At 48.5% G+C, this 20,903-nt stretch overlaps 1 long non-coding RNA gene across 1 annotated transcript in view; it reads left to right on the forward strand.

Annotated features, from left to right (window-relative positions):
* Nucleotides 1-13,714, forward strand: part of LOC125752201 (uncharacterized) — a 30,252-nt gene extending 16,538 nt beyond the window's left edge. Inside the window, exons 2-3 of the long non-coding RNA XR_007401105.1 lie at nucleotides 12,225-12,489; nucleotides 13,574-13,714. This is a non-coding gene — a long non-coding RNA (uncharacterized LOC125752201). The remainder of the gene's footprint in view (nucleotides 1-12,224; nucleotides 12,490-13,573) is intronic.
* The last annotated feature ends 7,189 nt before the right edge of the window (nucleotides 13,715-20,903 follow it).

Genomic DNA, 20,903 nt, shown 5'->3' on the forward strand with positions numbered 1-20,903 from the left:
TAAAGAGTTTCCTTTATGCAGGACTTATCAGTGCCTTTAACCTATGTGTGTAACCTATTGTGAATGTCAAAGTATGTAATTGCTGAAATTTAGGAGTAAACTAAGACGTCCTGTAATAGGTGAATGGATAAACAAACTCGTATGTCTAGACAATGGTATATTAATCAGGACTCAAAAGAAGTGAGCCATCAAGCCACGAAAGACATGGAGAATCCTTGAAGAAATTAGTGAGAGAAGCCAGTCTGAAAAGGCTATATACTTTTTGATTCCAACTATATGACATTCTGGAAAAGACAAAACTTACAGAGACAATAAAAAGATCATGGTTGCCAAGGGTTTGGGGAGAGGGAGAAGGGGTTAGAGGGATAGGATAGGTGAATGGGTAGGTGGAACACAGGAGATTTTCAGGGCAATGAAATGATCATGTAGGATACCGTAGCAGTGGGTGCATGTCACTATATGTATGTCAAAATCTACAGAATGTACAACGGCAAGAGTGAATCCTAACGTCATCTATGGACTTTGGTTGGTGATGACGTCACTGTTGGTTCATTGACTATAACAAATGTGCCATACTGATGTGATAGTGGTGGTAGGGGAAACGGGGGAGTGGGATATGTGGGAATTCTCTGTATTTTCTGCTCAGTTTTGCTATGAATCTAAAACTGCTCTAAAAATAAAGCCTATGAATTAAAAAAAGTAACATCAAGGAGTAATGAGTGTTGCAAAGGAAAAGTAAAACAGAAGTAGGGGGCTAGGGAGTGACAGGCTGGCTTTTAGATGGGTTAGGGGACAGAGACATTAGAGACCTAACAGGGCAAGGAAATGAGCCTTGTGGACATCGGGAAGAGTATCCCAGCACAGGGAGGGCACATGCAAAGGCCCTAGGGCAGGAAAGAGCCTGATGTATATGAAGGACAAAGTGCCTAGAAGGGAGAAGGGGATGGGGGAGTGGCTAGAGGTGAGGGTAAGCAAACAGGCTGGGGCCCTCCATGTTCCACCTACAGGCTGGGAAAGCCCTTGGATCTTGTTCTCAGTGAGATGGTGAGCGACAGGAGGGCTTTGCAGGAGTATGGGAGTATGTGACATGTCAAAATCATATTTATGATTTAAAGAGAGGAGTATCTGGCAAATAGGTGGTAAGGCTCAAGGGTGGAAGGGAGACCTGCTAGGAGGCCACACAGTCCTCCAAGTGAGGACTCCATCATATGGTGCTGACCTACTATCTGTGGCAGAGGAGGTGTGGAGTAGCTGGGGATTCTGGGGATAGTTGGAGAGGAGAGTCCGTGGATGTGGGGGCGAGGGAAGGAGAGGAATCCACTTCGTTGATTTGAGCACTTGGGTGAACAGCGATGTCATTTTGGGGGATGGAGATGACGAGGGCTGGAGCTGACTCCAGAGCAATCAAGAGTGTTTTGGGGACAGGTCAACTTGTTGGGCATCCAGATGGGATGCTGAGGAGATGGTTGGATTTATCAGGCTGGAGTTCAATGCCCAAAGTTGGGGCTGGAAATACACAAGGGGGACATTTAAAGCCATAGGCCTAGGGGAGATGACTTGGAGAATAGATGTGCCCAAGGGAGAAAAGGGGTCCCAGGGCTGAGCCCTGGGTGCATAGGTCAGTAGAGAGCCAAGGAAAGATGGCAGTGAGAGTGTGGTGTCAGAAGCAGAAAGGCCACCATGTCAGGGCTGATGGGGCTGGGGCTTTGGTGGTGCCGGCCAGTGGTGACCAGGGAGGGCCAGAGCCTGACTGGGGGGTCTTTGGGAAGGAGGGCTTGTGGATGGCCTTCCCAGAGCATCCCCTGTGAACCATGGGAGCAGGCCCATGGGGCAGGAACTGAGGGCAGTGTGCAGTTCTGGGGGGGGGGGGAGGGCTTTATTTTTTTAATTTTCCCTTGGTGAGAAAAGAGTTGATATGGGGGGAACCCTGATCACATGGGAGGGAGATCATCGTGGCTGGAAAGCCAGGAGGGCAAGGGCTAGCGCCTGGTGCGACGGAGGCAAAGCTTGGGGTGAGTGGGGGCAGAGCGAGTGCAGGGGTGTTTTCGGCAGACTGCTCCCATTTTCTCCCGAAAACAGCACCGGCGTCAGCTGGAGCGAAGAAGGAGGAGGTGTTGTGAAACATTGGTCTCCGTGGCAGTTCTCACAGCCACCGTGTTAAGTAGGTGCTGTCATCCCGCTTCGCAGAAAATGAGAAATGAGAAAATGGGCCTGAGGGTGACTTGTCAGGAAGGGACAGGGTCGAGATTTGATCAGAGTCTAGTGGATCCCTAAGGCACTCCTTGGGATGTTTGTACAGGAGTGTGGACTTCAGGTTGAGTCTACATCCTGCCCTTGCAGCCTCCCCTTCACCTGCAGGGGGAGCCGGGGGCCCAGACAGGGGAGATGACTGCTCCAAGGTCATGCAGAGTGGCTCAGGGCAGACGCAGTGGACTCCTGTGAGCCCACCCTGGGCCACGAAGCCAGTGTCATCTGGCCTCATATGCTGCCACCACACAGCGATCATGATGGCTGTTTGGGCCTCTGGGATTGATATCTATTTGGACCTTGTGTCTAATAGCCCTTGAAAGGCCTGGGTTTTCCTCCCTCCCCAGTGATGCTTACCCCAATAAATGGCTGTGTAAGTCCCTAGGGGAGATTGGTCAAATCATTATCTGGGGTCACCGGTCTCTTCCTCTGGGGGACCTGGTCTCTACTGCAGTCACTTGGGTCTGAAACCTTGCTCAGGTCTGGAAATGGGGCAGAGGATCATGACTTTTATTGATCATCAGGCCTTGCTTTCTTTTGATTATCTAGAGTGGGCGGGGTTCTTGCTGGCTGCCCATGGGCTTGCCCTTGGGGCCGCCGGATTCTGTTAACCATTTCCATAGCTTGGTGGCTCAGGCCATCCCAGCTGTGGCTCCGACCTTGCCAGGAATTATGATTTTGCACCCACCTTGGTTCTGACGAGTAAGTGCTGCCACTTGGCCTCTTATTTTGGGGCACTGTCATCTCATTGCTATCTGGACACCCAGTTCTGTAACGACAGCTCCTAGTCTCGGTCTTCAAGGACACTCACCCCTAAGCTCGTCGGGCTGCTGGGCCTGCTCAGGCCACTACCTCCCTTATGGCTTTGGCAAAGGGAGGGTCCGTCAGTCCTACAGGAGGTAGACAGACCTCTGGTGGGCTTTCTGGCCTGACTGACCTATCCACTGACTGCGCCCGCTTGTCCGAGGCTCTGCCCCCATCTTCTAGGGTGACACGGCAGGCCTGGCATCTCTGCCTCTCACACCGTGATCGGTGCTGTCTCTCTCTCTTATATGTGGGATATTCTTCATTATCCAGCCTCTTGGCCCCCACACTCCTTGATCCCGCCCTCGGATGGCACCCGAATGCTCCCCTGGTTTCTGCCAGGGCACGGTGGCCCCATCTGCAGCCGGGCCGAGGTGTGTCTTACCCTGGTCATTGGGCTGGGCCCCAGGGTGGGGTGGGGGTGGGGTGCCGATCCCAGGGAGGATCCTCAGCACCATCTTCAACGTGAAAGCATGCTTGGCTCTGAGGGGGTCACTTCCAAGGCCCACCCCTCCCAAGCAAGGCCTGACCTTGGTGCCAAAGACTCATTGTGGGCTGAGAATCCAGCCTGCTCTGATATTCTGCTCCCCTTGTCATTAAGCCCTGCCTCTATTCCTCAGCGATTCCCTCACCTTCAGCTGCGGGGGAGAATTTATATGCTGCTAAGGAGGCCGTTGGCTTTCACACTTGGCCTTGAATTAGTGATTCATCACTCTAGCCTTTCACTGTCTTTCTCTGGGGCACAAGAACCTCCAGCAATAGCCGGCCCATTTCACTTTCCCAGGCTTTGTAATTACTACTCCCCCAACCTTTCCAACTCTAGAGGCATTGCCCCTTCAGCTTGCTCCCTTCCACCTGCAGCCCAGGAAGGTGTTAACAAGCTTCACTGCTGCAGGCTGCTGGTACTTCTCCTACCCAGCCGAGGTGCTCACTGCCAGCCACCAGAGGGGGACCCAGGACTGGGCAGAGAGGGAGAAGCTGAACACAGGCCTCACTTGACCCCAGAGGGGGCTCTGAGTCTGCCGGGGTACTTCACATCTGTCGTCCTTTGTTAGGGAGATGGATCCAGGCCTGGTGGCAACCAGTTATTGGATGTGAGCTGCCTGCCTGGAGCGTTTTTTGTAAGGTGGAGGGAAGATCTTGGGGAGGCACCAAGAGTTGTCAGCAGTGGGCAGCACGGGTGGCTCAGCGGTTTAGCGTCGCCTTCAGTCCAGGATGTGGTCCTGGAGACCCGGGATCGAGTCTCATGTCAGGCTCCCTGCATGGAGCCTGCTTCTCCCTCTGCCTGTGTCTCTGCCTCTCTCTCTCTGTGTCTCTCATGAATAAAAAAAAAAAAAAAAGAATTGTCAGCAGTGAACACTCCCTGAAGCTGGGGTAGGGAACCTTTGGCCTGAAGCCACTGCATACAGTTTAGTTCATCTTTCCGCTGTCAGTGGAAATTTGGGTGGTGTGGGGCTAATACAAATACCACCCAGTGAGCATTCATGCTTGGCGCTCTGGCGGCCGTTTGCACTCATCACCGTTGGGCATACACCCAAAAGTGGAAGTGTTGGCCTACAGTATGCATGTAGCGAACTTTGCTAGATTTTTCCCAGTGGTTTTCCAAGCTGGCCATTTTTTTCTTTTTTTTTTTTTTTTTAAGATTTAAAAAAATTATACATTTGAGAGAGCGAGAGCACATGAGTGAGGGGGAAGTGGCAGAGGCAGAGAGAGAGGGAGAAGCAGACTCCCTGCTGAGCAGGGAGCCCAATGTGGGGCTTGATCCCAGGACCCTGAGATCATGACCTGAGCCAAAGGCAGATGTTTAACCATCTGAGCCACCCAGGTGCCCCAAGGGGGCCATTTTCAACTACCGGGGGAGGTGTTGTTCTGCATCCTAGCCAGCACTTGAAACCATCTGTCCTTTTATTTTAGCCATTGTGGTGGTCCAGACAGCACTGATTCTTACGTGCAGTCATGGTGGGGAGCTGCTGCTCCCTGGTGGGTGGATGGATGTGAGATTTGGAGAACCTGGACCACCCCCACCTGACTGTACCTGGTACCCACTTCTAGGGGCCTTCTTCAGATACTGACAGATGCATTAAAACATTATCAGGAAATAACACCGTCACATGACTTGGTTTGTCCAACTCCTTTCAGCCTGAGATTCCAGTTCTGAAGGGTCATGGGAAGGAAACAGGTAAGCTTGCTGCCAGGTTTATGCGGGGTCTCCTGAGGACACCAGGAGGCAGCGGCAGTGACTCACTCTGTCTAGTGGTTCACAGTTTCCAAAATGCTTTCTCATTGTAGCTCCCCTGGGCCTCACAGCAGCCCTCACATTCGTGGCAAAGTGAGCCATGCACCTAGCGATGGACTCCAAGTCATGGGTCCTAACTTTACATCTTACTGGCCTGTGACCCCCCTCCCTTCCTTGAGAAAGCAGCTCAGGTGGGCTTTCACTCCTCTCCCCAATTTCCTCGTCCTCCACTTGTTTTATGAGGGACCCCTGCCTATTGCCCGTTAATGTTCTCTCAGAAGCAAGTAATTCCCGGGGCTCTCTGGGGCTAACTGCTAATTGGGCTGGAGCTTCTGATGGGTTCAGAAGTGTCCTGGGGACTTTGCTCCAAGATTCAGAGTCAGAGGATCTGGTGGGCCCAAGATTCTGCATTTCTCACAAACATCCAGGTGATGCCAGTGCTGCTGGTCCACAGACCACACTTTGAGTTGTGAGAGTTAGACCATTCCCCAGTTGTGGGCTGTGCAGGCAGGTCTCTGTTCTGGGCTTGACATCCCCCATGGAACTCAGGCAGACACTGGTTAGTAACCATCTGGATTCTGGCAGGAGTGCTAGTTATGGCAAGTTCAAGCCTCCCTCTGGTTTCTCCACCATGAGACATACCAGTCAAGTCATCTGGCTCAGTTAAAAGCCCCTTACTCTTACTACCTGTCTCAGGAGCATCTCTGTTCCCTCCCTCTTCCTACTTTCTTCTTTCTTCAACACTCCTTTTTCTTTTTTGGGGGGTGGGGCTTAAATCTTAACACATTAATCTTAAATACATAAATCTTATGTATTTGTGTGTGTGAGAGAGAGAGCGCGCAATCAGGGGGAAGGGCAAAGAGAGAGAGGGAAAGAATCCCAAGCAGACTCTTCCTTGAGTGGGGAGCCTGACATGGGTCTCAATCCCACAATCCATGAGATCATGACCTGAACTGAAACCAAGATTCAGACTCTCTACTGACTGAGCCACTGAGGCTCAACACTCCTAATTCCCACCCTCGTCTTCCCCTAAATGGGCAGAATGTCAGCTAGACATTAAGCAGAAAGGTGGCTAAGTAAACTTCTTTATACTAAAGTGTGAATGACCCACATCTCTTCCCTTACCTCTTCCAGGGGTTATTTAGATGTGAAAAAGAAGGTGCTTTGGGTTGTTGGAAAAGTCAACAGTGAGGGAAAGATCAGAGACTATTCAGGGATTATTTCCTCTGCCCTCTAATGTTTCCTAAGCTTAGGCTTGTTATTGAAATCATATGAGGGAACTTTTAAAAAATAAAACAAAACAAGACAGGGACACTTGGGTTTTACCGCAGATCCGCAGACTCAAGACTCTCCAGAGTGGGTACTAGGAATGTGCATTTTCTTTGAAAGAGATTTTTGTCCCACATCCAAGTTTAGAAACTGCTTCCCTAAATTATACCATGGGTGCTACTCGTGTATCCATTTCCCCTCTGTTTCTAGAGGAGAATGACTCAGAGGGTCCTTCTATCTCACCCAGGAAACTGCTGAGTGGGAATAAAGGGGACCCAGATGAGATGTGAGAGGCTAAGCTCCCACCAGAACTCAGTGAGGAGGGGCCTCTGTTTGCTCACCTCTGCAATGGGACTGAAGCCAGCCACCTGCAGCCCACCCTGTGGTTGTCGCTGGAGAGTGGAGAGGCCTCAGGTTGTGCAGTTGCAGCAGATTATGCGGAGGGACAAAAGGCAGCCCTGGGGTGGGGGGACGGGGGAGGCAAGAACCAAAGTCCATTGGGGGCTCAGCACCTGCACTGAAGCCTGGTCACAGTGGCTCGCTGAGGATTGTTGCTGTGGTAATCATGAAGATTGCACAGGCAAAGGGATTCCACTTTACATTCTGCTCCCTTGCAGAGGTCATCTGTAGTTGCCTGAATTCCTCCCTGTAGTGGGTAGGAGACTGCGGTGGGGGCCCCTCAGGGAGGGGTGTCTCAGGGTTGCAGGCCCAAGCTTAGGGGGAGGGGGACCAGAGCCCCTGGGGGCGGCCTCAGGCAGCCTGAGGTGGGTGGCAGGCCACTGAACTCGCTTGCCGCTGTGCAGAAGCCTCCTCCTCCAGGATGCACCTGGGCTCCCTACCGCACTCTTAGTTGAGGTGGCTGCAGCTCGGGGCACCTCGTGCTTACCGAGTCATGTGGAGCCTGAGGCCAGCGTGGTGATCTGACCTGCCCATCAGTCCATCTGGAAGACTCAGTCCCGGTTCCCCCTCAGCCTGACATCCTGTGGGGTTGGCTTTGTGCCATCACCCACCTTCTCTGGTTGTCTTTCTCGACAAGAGAAAGGAGATGCAGGGGCTCTGGGAGGCACCTTCCAGCTCTGGGGCCCAGGAATCCAGCATCTGTTTCCAAGTTTTGCAGAAGATTTGTGCGTAGCTTTGGAGTGGGACAGAATAGAGTTTCAATCCTGGCTCATTCCTGCTGTGTGATACTGGGCCACTGATTTTACCTCCCTGATCCCCAGTTTCCTCTTTGGAAAAATAGAGATAATGGTATAATGGTATCCATCTCTTAGGGTCGCTGCCGAGATTAAAGGAGATAATAATGAAGAAATATCTAGTTGGCACTATTGACTGCTTCTTCCGTGTCAGGCATGGTTCCAGGGGCCTTTCCTGGCCCAGATCACGAAATCCTCCCAGCCGCCCTGTGTGCCAAGTGCTGCTGTTATCCCAGTTTAAAGATGAGGAAACACGACCCTGGAAAGCATGAGCAGATAGGCTCCTGGCAGACGGTACAATTATTTCTTTTTCTTTCTTCCTTGGGAAGTTTCTCCAGCAGGTCTTCCCCATTTGCCCCAGGTATACTCACCCATGTGCCTCTGCTGGAGCTCCTCCTCCTGTGAAACTCTCCTTCCTATCTGTCCCTTCAAGGCTGAACCCCAGCCTGTCTCCAGGCAGCCCTCCCTGCAGCCGGACCTCTCTGATTCCGTGGTTTGGACAGCCTGTCTCATGCTATTTGGCACCCTATTACCATCTTACTCTGTGGCTTCTCCAGAGTCTACACCTGTTCCCCTGGAGCTGACCTTGTGACCAGATCTTATTTATCTCCTTAGATGCACCTGACATAGCGTGGAGAACCATGTGTTTAAAAAGTTCTAGGGCCAGAATCTTCCACAGTCACCCCAGGCCCCGCATAAACCCCATTGAATACCTCCATGGGCCTCACCTTTGCTAGAAACTCAGCCGAGACCAATGCAGGCTGACCTGGGACTAAAATTTCAGGGCAGTAGGACATTGGTTCATAGCCCAGGATGTGTTTGGGAACCATTTGAGGAGCTTTTCTTTTCACTGATGCTTGGGCCCCACCATAGAGATCCTGGGGTATAGAAGGAGTTTTAAAAGTGTCCTAGGCAGGGACACCTGGGTGGCTCAGCGGTTGGGCATCTGCCTTCTGGCTCAGGGTGTGATCCTGGAGTTCTGGGATTGAGTCCCACATGGGGCTCCCTGAGGGGAGTCTGCTTCCCCCTCTGCCTATGTCTCTGCCTTCTCTCTGTGTCTCTCATGAAAAAATAAATAAAATCTTTAAAAAAAAATAAAAGTGTCCTAAGCAAGAAAATTGGATAGCCGCATGCAAAAGAATGGAGTTCGACCCTTACTTTACCACCATATACAAAAATTCACTCAAATGGATCAATGGCCTAAATTGAATCAATAGAACTAAAAATATAAAATTCTTAGAAGCAAACTCAGAAGGGAGTCTTCATGATGTCGAATTTGGCAATGATTTCTTGGATATGATACCAAAAGCATGGGCAACAAAAGAAAAAATAAATTGAACTTTATAAAAATTTAAGACTTTTGGGGCACCTGGGTGGCTCAGTCATTTAAGCATCCAACTCTTGATTTTGGCTCAGGTCATGATCTCAGGGTTATGAGATCAAGCCCTGTGTCAGGCTCCTTGCTGGGCAGGGAGCCTGCTTAAGATTCTCTTTCTCCCTCTGCCCCTACCCCCTATAAAAAAAATTAAGACTTTTGCGCGTCAAAGGACATCAAGAGAGTAAAAGGACAACATACAGAGTGGGAGAAAATATTTGCAAATAGTATGTCTGGTAAGGGATTAATATTCAGAATATATAAAGAACTCCTACAACTCAACACAAAGAACCAGGAACCTGGTTTAAAAATAAGCAAGGGATTTGAATAGATATTCCTTTAAAAAAGGAGATGCAGGTGGCTAATAAGCACTTGAAAATGTGTTCAACCGCATTAATTATTAGGGAAATGCAAATCAAAACTACAATGAGATACCACATCACACCCATTAGGATGGCTATTATTAAAAACAAAAAACAACAACAACAACAACAAAAAACAAACCCAGAAAGTAATAACTGTTGGTGAGGATGTGGATAAATTGGAACCCCTTCTGCATGGCTGATGGGAATGTAAAATGGTACAGCTGCTGTGGTAAAACAGTTTGGCAGTTCTTCAAAAAGTTAAACACAGGATATGACCAAAATTCCACTTCTGGGTATCTACCCAAGAGAAGTGAAAGCAGGAACTCAAAACAGATACTGAATTACAGAGTTGATAGCAGCATTATTCACAGTAGCCAAAAGGTGTAAACAACACGGCGTCCCTTGGTGGGTGAATGGATAAAGAAAATGGTGCATATACATCCAATGGAATAGGAGTCAGCCTTCAAAAGGAATGAAGTACTGACCCATGCTGCAATAGGGATGAACCTTGAAAACATTAAGCTAGGTGAAAGCAGCGAGACATAAAAGATACATTGTGTGATTCCACTTACTATGAGGTGGTCCCTGGATGAGGCAAATTCATAGGCATGGAAGGTAGAACGGTGATTACCAGGAGCTGATTGAAGAGGGAGGACAGGGAGTTTATTAATGAGGACAGAGTTTCAGTTTGTGATGATGAAAAAGTTCTAGAGATGGATTGTAGTGATGTTTGCATAACAATGCGAATGTACTTAATTGTATACTTAAAAATGTTTAAAATGGTAAATTTTATGTTATGCATATTTTACCACAATCTTTTAAAAAAAGTGTTCCAGGTAATTCTGATGTGCATCTGGATTTGAAAAGCACTTTAAGAGGAGCTAGCAGATTGTCATGAAAGTGATAGTTGCAGTTAAGTATTACATGTGCAGTGATAGACATGAGTATGTATGTGGGAAAACTGCGTATGTCTGTGTAGAAAGGTCAGGAGGTCAGGGGGGATTTTTTCCCCCCGCACAGGTAGGCTGCTATAATGATTAGAAGGTCAGTTCTAGGACCAGACTATTTGGTTTAAAATCCCACCTAGTTCTGTGGGTTTTGTGCAGTAACTTGGGCAGGTTACTGCTATGTGCCTCAGTTTCCTCATCTGTAAAATAGGGATTCTAATAATGCGTGCCTAATAGGGAAGCTATGAGGCTAAACAAGGTAATTCATGTAGAACATTTATAAAAGAGAGTATCCATTTAGTGAATGTTAACTAATGTTGGGCGCCTGGGTAGCTCAATTGGTTAAATGCCTGACTCCTGATTTCAGCTCAGGTCATGATCTCAGGGTAGTGGGATCAAACACTGGGCCAAGCCCTGCATCAGACTCCCCACTCAGTTGAGGGGGTCTGCTTGAGGATTCTCTCTCTTCCTCTGCCCCTGCCCCCACTTGCATGCAAGCACACACTCTCTCTCTAAAATAAATTAGTTAATTTAAAAAATGTTAACTAATGTCATGGTAATATGAATATACGGTAATTTATTAATTTCCCCAACTAGGGACCTTTAGGTCATTTCTCCCTTTTCTGATGTAGCAAAACTGCAAAGGACATTTTTATGTTTGTTTTCTTGAACATATGTAAGTTTTTCTCAAGAGGGTATGCCATTAAGTGGAATTCCTAAGTTACAGGTATGGGCATGGTCAGCTTTATGAGACATGGCCACAATGTTCTCTAGTGCTGGGAAGACTGTTGGGGTCCTCTTGAAAGAATTACTTCAGTGTGATTTAAATGTGTAAATCCTGTGTTCAGGTGTGTTAGCTGCATAGATGGTAACAGTTGGGATGTCAGTAACAGAAAAAAACAACTCAAAATGGCTTAAGCCATTGTTTCTCAAATTTTATTGTATATACAGTTTACATATTACCTGTGAAAATATAGGCTCTGAGTCAGTAGGTCCCAGAGTGTGGGGTGGGGCCTGAGATTCCCCATTTCTCACAAGCTCTCAGATAATGCTAATGTTGATGGTCCATCAACCACACTTGCAGTAGCAAGAGTTCTTAAACTGGGGACACTTGAGTGGCTTGGTGATTGAGTGTCTGCCTTTGGCTCAGGGCATGATCCTGGGGTCCTGGGATCAAGTCCTCGCATTGGGCTCCCTGCAGGGACCCTGCTTCTCCCTCTGCCTGTGTCTTTGTGTCTCTCTGTGTGTCTCTCATGAATAAATAAATAAAATCTTAAAAAAAAAAGTTCTCAAACTTGATTAAATGTTGAAACACCTGGTGAAACTTTAAAAAAATACTGGTTCTTGGATTGTACACTCAGAGGTTCTGACTTAATTGATGTGAGAGGAGTCTTAAAGCTTCCCATGTATTCTAATGGGCAGTAAAATTTGGGAACTACTTGCTTAAACTAAAAGGAAATCTTGCTATCTTGCTCATCAAGATTTCATGAGGTTAACCCTAGTATGAGTTCTGTGACTCAACCAACATCAGGAACAAGCTTTCTATCTTCAGTGGGTAGGTTTGGCCCTCAAGCTCCTGGGAGCACAAAATGGCTGCTACAGCTCCAGACATCACATGCAGACTCCACAATGTCTGAGAAGACAAATGACTATTTCTTTCCAAGTGCCTCTTACCATCAACAAGGAAACCTTCCCTGGAAGCTCTTTCCCTCTGGTCTGATTGGCCAGGGGGAACAGGAGTGCCACAAATGGCTTAGACCCGTGGTTCTCTCTCTTTTTTTTTTAAAGATCTTATTAATTCATGAGAGACAGAGAGACGCAGAGGGAGAAACAGGCTCCATGGAGGGAGCCCGACGTGGGACTTGATCCCGGGTCTCCAGGATCACGCCCTGGGCTGAAGGCAGCACTATAAACCGCTGAGCCATCTGGGCTGCCGGGACCAATGGTTCTCAAAATGGGTCCCTGGACTAGGAGCTTCAGCATCACCTGGATGCCCAGTAGAAATGCAAATTCTCCAACCCACCACAGACCTATTGAGTCAGAAACTTTGGAGGTAAGGCCCAGGAATCTGTGTTTTATCAAGTCCACAGGCAGAGTTCATACCTTAGGCCAGAGGTTCTCCACCTGAGTTAATTTTGTGCCCCAGGAGACATTTGGCAATGTTTGCAGAGTTTTTGGTTATAATAACTCAGAGTGGGGCTGCTGCTGGCATCCAGTGAGTAGAAGCCAGGGATGCTGCCGAACCTCCTACAATGCACAGGACAGCCCCCAACAAAGAATCACCAGCTCCAAATCTCGGTAGTGCTGAGGTCGAGAAAGCCTGCCCTAGGCCATTCAGGCATTCTTCTGAGTCTCATAAAGCAGCTGGGGCTCCAATCAGCAAGTGCAAAGGAGGACCAGCTGTGGGTTAGACAACCAGCAGTGTCGGCGGCTAAAAATTACTTTCACAATAAATCAGACAGCCCCCCACCCTTCCCACACTGCCCCCTTGCAGAACAGCCTTTTAGAAATAGCTGCACGGGGCTTGCAGGGTCAAAGAGATTTCTGTTTGTCAGGATGAGCCAAGGCCCCTGGCTCTCCTTCTTTGAGGGTGCAGGGAGCCCTACGGGGCCGGTTCTGAGTAGGGGCCATACTTGGTGGCTTAGCCTAGATACTATTGGTCAGGCAATTCTATCAAGACCTTAGTCATCTTTTTAAAAATTTTATTTATTTATTTGAGAGAATGAGAAAGAGAACATGAGAGGTGAAGGTGGGGGCAGAGGGAGGGGGGAAGTAGGCTCCCTGCTGAACAGGGAGCCCAACACGGGGCTCGATCCCAGGACCCCAGGATCATAACCTGGGCCAAAGACAGATGCTCAACCAACTGAACCCCAGGCACCCCAGTCATCTTTCTTTAAACATAGTACATGAGGGATCCCTGGGTGGCGCAGCGGTTTGGCGCCTGCCTTGGGCCCAGGGCGCGATCCTGGAGACCCGGGATCGAATTCCACGTCGGGCTCCCGGTGCATGGAGCCTGCTTCTCCCTCTGCCTGTGTCTCTGCCTCTCTCTCTCTCTCTCTGTGTGACTATCATAAATAAAAAAATAAATAAATAAACATAGTAAATGACTTTCTTTTTCTTTTTTTTTTTTTTTTTAGTACCTGACTTTCAAGGTTGGCTGTATCCTGGGGAGCCTAGCTGGCTCAGTTGTAGAGCACGTGGTTCTTTATCTCAAAGTTGTAAGCTCAAGCCCCACGTTGGGTATAGAGATTACTTAAAAATAAAATCTTTAAAAAATATGGTTGGCTCTATCCCTAAGTGTGATTTTTGCACTGTTCTGGAGCCAATTTTTTTTTTTTTTTTGAAAAAAAAAAAAAAAAAGAAATGCAGTTCCATCACATCCTATGAGCAGTAGAGCACCTAGAATTTGATGTGTAGGAGCTCTCTTTTTGGGTCCCGTCAAATGTGTCGTGTTGGACATATCTGCATTTGTATCTTTTTAAAAGGTTTTATTTATTTATTTTAGAGAGAGAGGGAGAGAGATTGGGGGGAAGGGTAGAGTGGAGCTCAGTTATTTTGAATATTACCAAAACTGTCCCCAAACTGAGCATTTCTCAGACTGAGGCAGTACAGTCCAGCCAGTGCCTCAGAATGCTTCGCTTTGGGTGGGAGTTTTATCCGTTCAGCATAGAAATGTTGGTAATGCCTTGCTGATCAGAAACTCTACCTGGTAATTAATTGAGTCAGGAGTAATTTGTGGTTTAGCTTAAAAAAAATTTCTCAGCTCGTGCAGTTTGTTAGACAAGAGTCTTTCCAAACGTGAAGCTTCTTGGGTGAAGAAATATGTAAAGGGTCCCTCGGTGGTGCAGAGATTGTTCATCTGGTCCCACCGGCTCACTTTGAGGACAGCAGACTGGTACCCCAAGAGGGAGTGCCCTGTGCAAAGTCACCTGGCTGGACTGGGGCTGAGTCAGGACTCAGAGCCACAGTCCCACCCTTACTGGAGAAGCCACTATCTGAACAGTGTTCCTGTGACCCAGTGTGTGGATCTGCTCTGGGCTGTCCACCTCCGCCTCCTCCAAGACAGTGATTGTGTCTGTGACATTCCCTTTGATCAATGACTAGAACCAGCGGGGAGACTGAGAAGCCTCTTTGATGTTGGTGTTACAGAATAGGTGTAGGAATAGGGTAGGAAGTTCTTGCAGTGCGGTCACTGGAACGCCTGTATCCCCCTCACAGTGGGGATTTACCTGGAAAGAGGTAAAAAAAAAAAAAAAAAAAAAAAAGCAAATCCAGGGGATGCCTGGGTGGTTCTGTGGTTGAGCATCTGTCTTTGGCTCACGGTGTGATCCCTGGGGTCCTGGGATCAAGTCCCGCATCGGGCTCCCTGTGAGGAGCCTGCTTCTCCCTCTGCCTGTGTCTGTCTCTCTCTGTGTCTCTCATGAATAAATTCTTAAAAATGCAAATCTGAGGACACCTGGGTGGCTCAGTGGCATTTAAATGTCTGCCTTTGGCTCAGGTCATGATCCCAGAGTGTTGGGATCCCTCTTCCTCTGCCTCCTTGTGCACGTACTCTCGCTCTCTCTCTCTCAAATAAATATATAAAATCTTAAGAAAATGCAAATTCGTGGGCCCCATCACTGACTTAACTGTGGTCTGATACATTGGTGCTCCCTGCTGTCACCTGTGAACCCCACCTCCCACTATGTACACCCTGGTGTAGCACCTTCCCTCCCTCCACCCTTCTCCCCTCCCCCATTGACTCTGGGTTTGCTGTGTGACCTGCTATGGGCAATTTGACGTTGGCCAGCTTGAGAGAAGCAGAGGGTTGATAGATAAGATAACTTGAAAGACAAGTTGCATGCTGGAACTTGTACTTTTCGAATGTCTGCTCTTAGAGCCCTGAGCTACTATGTAAGTAGGTCTTAAGGTTTCCTGCTGGAGAGACCACAGCCTGGGGGAAAAGACATCCCTCCCCTGGGGGGATGGGGACTGCCTGGATTAGCTGAGGCCACTCACGGGAATGAAGAAGCTGTTTCGGACACTGCAGCCCCAGCTGAGGCCACTGTAGAAGAGACAATCACCCAGGTGAACCCAGCCAAGCCACAGAGTTGCAAAATACAATAAATCATTGTTTTAGGTCGCTAAATTCTGAGGAGCTTTATCATGCAGTGACATAACTGAAACCCCTGCTAGATCAGAATCTCTGTGGCTGGGGCCAGAATCTCCATTTTATCCAAACCTCCAGATGGTTCTGGTGCTTCCCTAAGCCAGACAACCCCTGGGAGGGGAAAGAGCCTGATTCAGATCACCATGAGCTATGTGGTTTCAGACAAATTCCTTAGTTTCTCTCATTCTCCTTTTCCTTGTGGGGGTAAGTACAGACTCCAGAGATTCATGGAGAGGAGCAATTTTTGCAGTCACTACTTTGAAGACTTTCAGCCCCTCACCCTTAGTCCTGCCCACCCACCCCCCTAACAACAGGAATGTTGGCTCTTTTGTTATGAGCCTAAGGGCCCAGAGGCTCTGTTCATTCCTCCACCCTGTCCATCCTCACTCTGTTGGCAGATTGGGTCATTTCTATTGTTTTATCTTCAAGTTCACAGATTCTTTCCTCTCTTGTCTCCAACCTGCTGTTGAGCCCCTCCAATGACCTTTCAGTTCTAAAGTTTCAGTTTGATTCTCCTTCGTATCTTCTGTTTCTTTGCTAAGGCTTTCTATTTTGTTTGTTATTTGTTCTAGGGTGTTCATGCTTGTGGAAGCCTTTTTAAGATTGCAGCTTTAACTTCCTTGTCCGATGATTCCAATATTTGTGTCATCTTGCTGTTGGCATATGTTGGTTGCCTTTTCTCATTCAGATTGAGATTTTTTCTGGCTCTTGGTATGACAGATGATTTTTCTATTGTATCCTGGACATTGGGGTATTATGAGACACTGGCTCTTATTCAAGCCTCCTGTTTTAGTGGGTCTCCTCTAAGACTGCCTGTTGATGCCAGATGGGGGTGGAAGTCCGTTTCCCCCACTTGAACTCAGCTGACAACCTGGTGGGGGAGAAGACTTCCTCCTTACTGCTGGGTGGGAATGGGAGTTCTCATTATCCACCAGACCTCCACTGATACCTCCCTGCCTGGGAAGAGAGGGGTAGCTCATGATTGCTCCCTGTGTGGTCTTCACTAGTGAGGATGGTGAAGGTCCTAACTGGGTTTCCTAGGCCCCTACCCAGTGTGGCGGGTACTGTTGGGTGGGGATGGAAGTCCCAGCTCCCTACCTGTTCTCTGTAACCACCTGGTGGTAGGGGAATGGGGTCCTGATTACAACCAGGCACAGCTCTCCACTCAGCGTCTGGTCATGTAGAGGGGATGGGGCCACAGTTTTTTTCTATAGTGTTTGGCTAGAGTAGGGCATTTATTGTTTTCAAGATTTTGTCTTGCTAGACTGCCTTTCCCAGTCCTTGAGATAGGGAGAAGATGCTTTTCTTAAGGCTGTTTTTGTCCATGCTCATTGGTATTTCTGGGTTGCTGACTTCTCCAGCTCCAAATCTGAGATATTTGGGGCAATAAAGAAAACCCAGAGAACTCACTGCTGTGTTGCTCCTTGGGTCTTCCTTAGTCTACTTTCTTCTCTCCCTTTTGAGAGTCTTTGTAAGTTTGTTTTATATATAACATCCAGGGCATTAGCTGTACTTCACAGGAGAAGTAGGAAAAAGTGTATCTGCTTCATCTGGCCCAGGAACCAGAAGCCAAGATTTACCTGTTTTTGAACTTCATGTAGATAGAATCACTACAGATGTTCTTTAAGCTTGGCTTCCCTTGCTCAGCATGATGTCTTGAGATTGACCATGTGGTTGTGTGTAGTCTGATGTTTTTTATTGCTGTATAAGGTTTGATAACCTTATACAAACCACACTGTGGAATTTACCCAGTAGAATCCTATACAGCAATGAAAAAGCAAGCTACCTACTTTTACTGTGCAGTAAACCACACAATTTGCTGATCAGCCCTTCTGTAGATGGCATCTGGGTTGCTTCCAGTTTGGAGCTATTATAAACAGAGCTGCTTTGAAGAGAATTTGCTGTTATGAACAAATATTTTTGGACGTGTGTTTTAGTGCCCACAGAACTCCTTTCTGTTGGAAATAAATATTTCAAAACCTCTTAACTGGTTTGCTTCTTTAGCCCTTGCCTCCTCCTACTCACTTTTCCACATAAAAGCCACAGCGATCTTTTAAAAACATAAATGGGATCCCGTTTTCCCCTTGTTCAAAAATACCAAAGGCTTTGGGGCATCTGGCTGGCTCAGCTGGTGGTGTGTGTGACTCTTAACATTGAGGTTGTGAGTTTGAGTCCCATGTTGGGTATAGAGATTACTTAAAAATAAAATCTTAAAAAATATATCAATGGCTTCTCTTCATACTTAGATAAGATGGTAGGGGCGCCTGGGTGGCTCAGTTGGTTGGGCGTCTGCCTTCAGCTCAAGTCATGATCCCAGAGTCTTGGGATCAAGCCCCACATCAGGCTCCCTGCGTGGTGGGGAGTCTGCTTCTCCCTCTCCTTCTGCAGGGAGGATCTTAAAAAATCTTTAAAAAAAGAAAGAAAGTAGAATTCTCCCCATAACCTACAAGGCCCTGCAGGATATAGCTGCTGCCTGCCTCTTCTTTATCCCTACCTTATTTACTATCTCTTTCTACCTGCCATCCCTTTGTCTACCTGCCTGTCCATCCCTCCACACATCCATTTAGTTTTGGGGTGTCTTCAGTGTGCCTGGCTTACTCCTGCTTCAGGACATTTGCCCTTGTTCTCTGTGCTGGAAAACACTGTTCCCGCAAATCACCATATACCTCCTCTTCCCCCTTTATTTAAGTCTCTGTTCAAATGTCATCTCCTCAAAGAGGGATCCTAACATGTCACCTCATTCATCCTTTCTCTACCCCACAGTATTTTTCTCAGTAGCACCCATCACCCCATCACCACTTGACCTGCAATTATGTGTTTGTTGTATTTGTGTCTCCTGCTTTGGGAGAATGTCTATGAAATGTCTGCAAGGTTATGGATATTGTCTTTTGGGTTATCTCCTGTGTCCCTCTCCTTAGTGTAGTGCTGCACATAGTAGGTGCTCAGGAAAGATTTGTTAATTTGGGATTAACTGATTCAGGCACCAGTTTCATCTCCTGGCTGTGTATCAGAGGGCAGCTCCCTTAACAAGTACTTCTCCTACCCTAGTCTCCTGGGATCTTGTGGCAATGCAGACTCCAGTTCAGGGTCTAGGGTGGGACTTGAATTTTTGCATTTCCTCCCAGCTCCCAGGTGACACCCCAGCTGCTGGTCCTGAGATTTAGACATTGAGTAGCAAAGCCTTAACAGCTTGGAGCCTCAGTTTCCACATCTGTAAAGTGGTTCATTGTGAAAAACAAATAGCTAAAGTGCATAAAGCACTGTGCATGGTGCCTGGACTTAGCAGGTGCCTGGTAAGTATCTACTGCTCTTCCTTTGGCTGCCTATCTGGGTCTGGAACTTGAAGTTGCCTTGGTTTTCTCCTTCTGCTCTTCCCTATCCCTCCATGTTTAGCCCCTTAGTGGAATTTTGTCCATCTTATTTCTCCAGAGCTGACCAGCCCTGCCTGTCATGGGCAGGGGTTTGGGGAGGATTCTGGCATTTTGACAGTCATGGGAACATTATGCAAATGAGATGCAAAGCAGCAGCTAATAAGCCCTGATTGCATTTGCCCTGGCACTGGGGAACTGTGGGATAGCTGTGTTGGGATGGGAAGGAGGGGGCAATGAATGTTTTCTGGGTTGGACGAGAAGGGGTCAGCTTCTCCTGGGTGGCATGAGGCCCCTTCCTCATGTTGACTGCTCGCGCCTGTGGGACTGCACTATTGTTAAGGTTCGGGAGTAGAGCTGAGGTCGGGCATGGGTGTGTGTGTGTGTGTGTGTGTGTGTGTGTGTGTGTGTGGTGTAGGGATGTCCCTGAGCCTGTCTGAGACCTGCAGGTGGGAGAGTACATGGCTGCACACTGGTGGCTTGGGGGCCTTCCCAGGAGCAGATGAGACTGGATCAGGCTGATGGTGGGGCAGCGTGGAGGTGGATGCTCTGCAGGCTGGGCAGAGAGGGGGTGACAGAAGGGTCACCTTCTTCCACAGAGCTTGTCTAAGCCTGGGAAGGAAGAACTGGAGGGTCTGCCCAGCAGCAGGTGGGGCTGGGTCCGGTTGATGCAGGGGTGGAAGCGGAGAGCAGCTATCTTTCAAAATGCAGAATGGAGCTGGCTCGTTAGTAGAAAGATGATCTGGGGCTGGGGGCCTGACAGGTGGGTAGGGGGCTCTGCTTACAGTGCCTGGAAACCCAATCCCTCCTCACCCCCAACTAAGGTGTCCCCTCTCCAGGGAGCCCTGGCTCTCAGGTGCCAGCCCCACTGTCTGGTTTGGGTCTTGACTTGACCCTCCACTGAGAACCTTCAGGCCTGGGGATGGCTGTCAGGCTTCTGGCTCCAGATGGTCAGGCTATAAGTGACTTCTGAGGTCATTTGGCGGGGGGGTCTTCACTCATGCCCACTTCTTGACTGGCACTTCAAATGCATATGACCCTGTTCTGCCTTTAATCTTTTTTTTTTTTTTTTTTTTTTTGCCTTTAATCTAAGGATGAGAAGCACATGTGGCTGTGAAACTTCTAGAAAATGGGTGGCTGTTGCCATGTGTCCCAATCAGATCTTAATGGAGCCAATGTAGAGCATTGGAAAAAGCTTGGCAAAGCAGCAGGTTTGAATCCCAACCCAGGCATTTACCGGCTGTATTACCTGGGGCAAATTGCTCAGTCTCTGGAGCCTCTGTTTCCTTGTCAGTTCTGTGACCTCACCTGTAGGGCTGCAGTGACAGCCAGAGGTGCTGCAGGAAGGCAGGAGGTCAGCGCCCTCAAGGTCAGGGACTTTGTTTTGCCCATGGCTGTGTCCCAGTTCCTAGAACAGTCCCTGGTACCTGGTGGGTGCCCAGTAAGCATCTGCTGGATGACTGAGATGCCTTGTTTCACCTATCCCAACATGGTTTTCCCCCTCCCAGCTGACATCTCTCATTTGCATGCACCATACAGCTTATAGCCCTGGTTTAATTGGTGGCAATTTCATGGTTGAGGGGGGTCTTAGATGGGATGAAATATGGAAGAGGCTATTATTATTAACAGCTTTGGAGTGGGCTTCTGGGTCTTTCCATTGTATCTGCCTTCTCTGGGCTGTATGAAGCCCCTGAGAAGTGCCCTGGGACACGGGGTTGGCAATGATCCTTGCCAGGGTCCTTCCAAGGTGGTGCTGGGGTGGGGGCAGTGCATCCTGTAGGGCACACTGTGTGTCCTGGGCCCCAATCCCCACTTGACATCCCAGCCGCCTCCACCAGATACTGCCCCTCCTGGGGGATGGCAGGGTCATCTGAGCCTGGGATTCCTTCCAAGGAGGAGGGGCCCCCTTTACTGTATTTGTCATAATTCTAAGTCTCAGGACCTGACATC

The sequence above is a fragment of the Canis lupus genome, chromosome 12, assembly GCF_003254725.2.
Source record: "Canis lupus dingo isolate Sandy chromosome 12, ASM325472v2, whole genome shotgun sequence".
Lineage (NCBI taxonomy): Eukaryota > Metazoa > Chordata > Mammalia > Carnivora > Canidae > Canis > Canis lupus.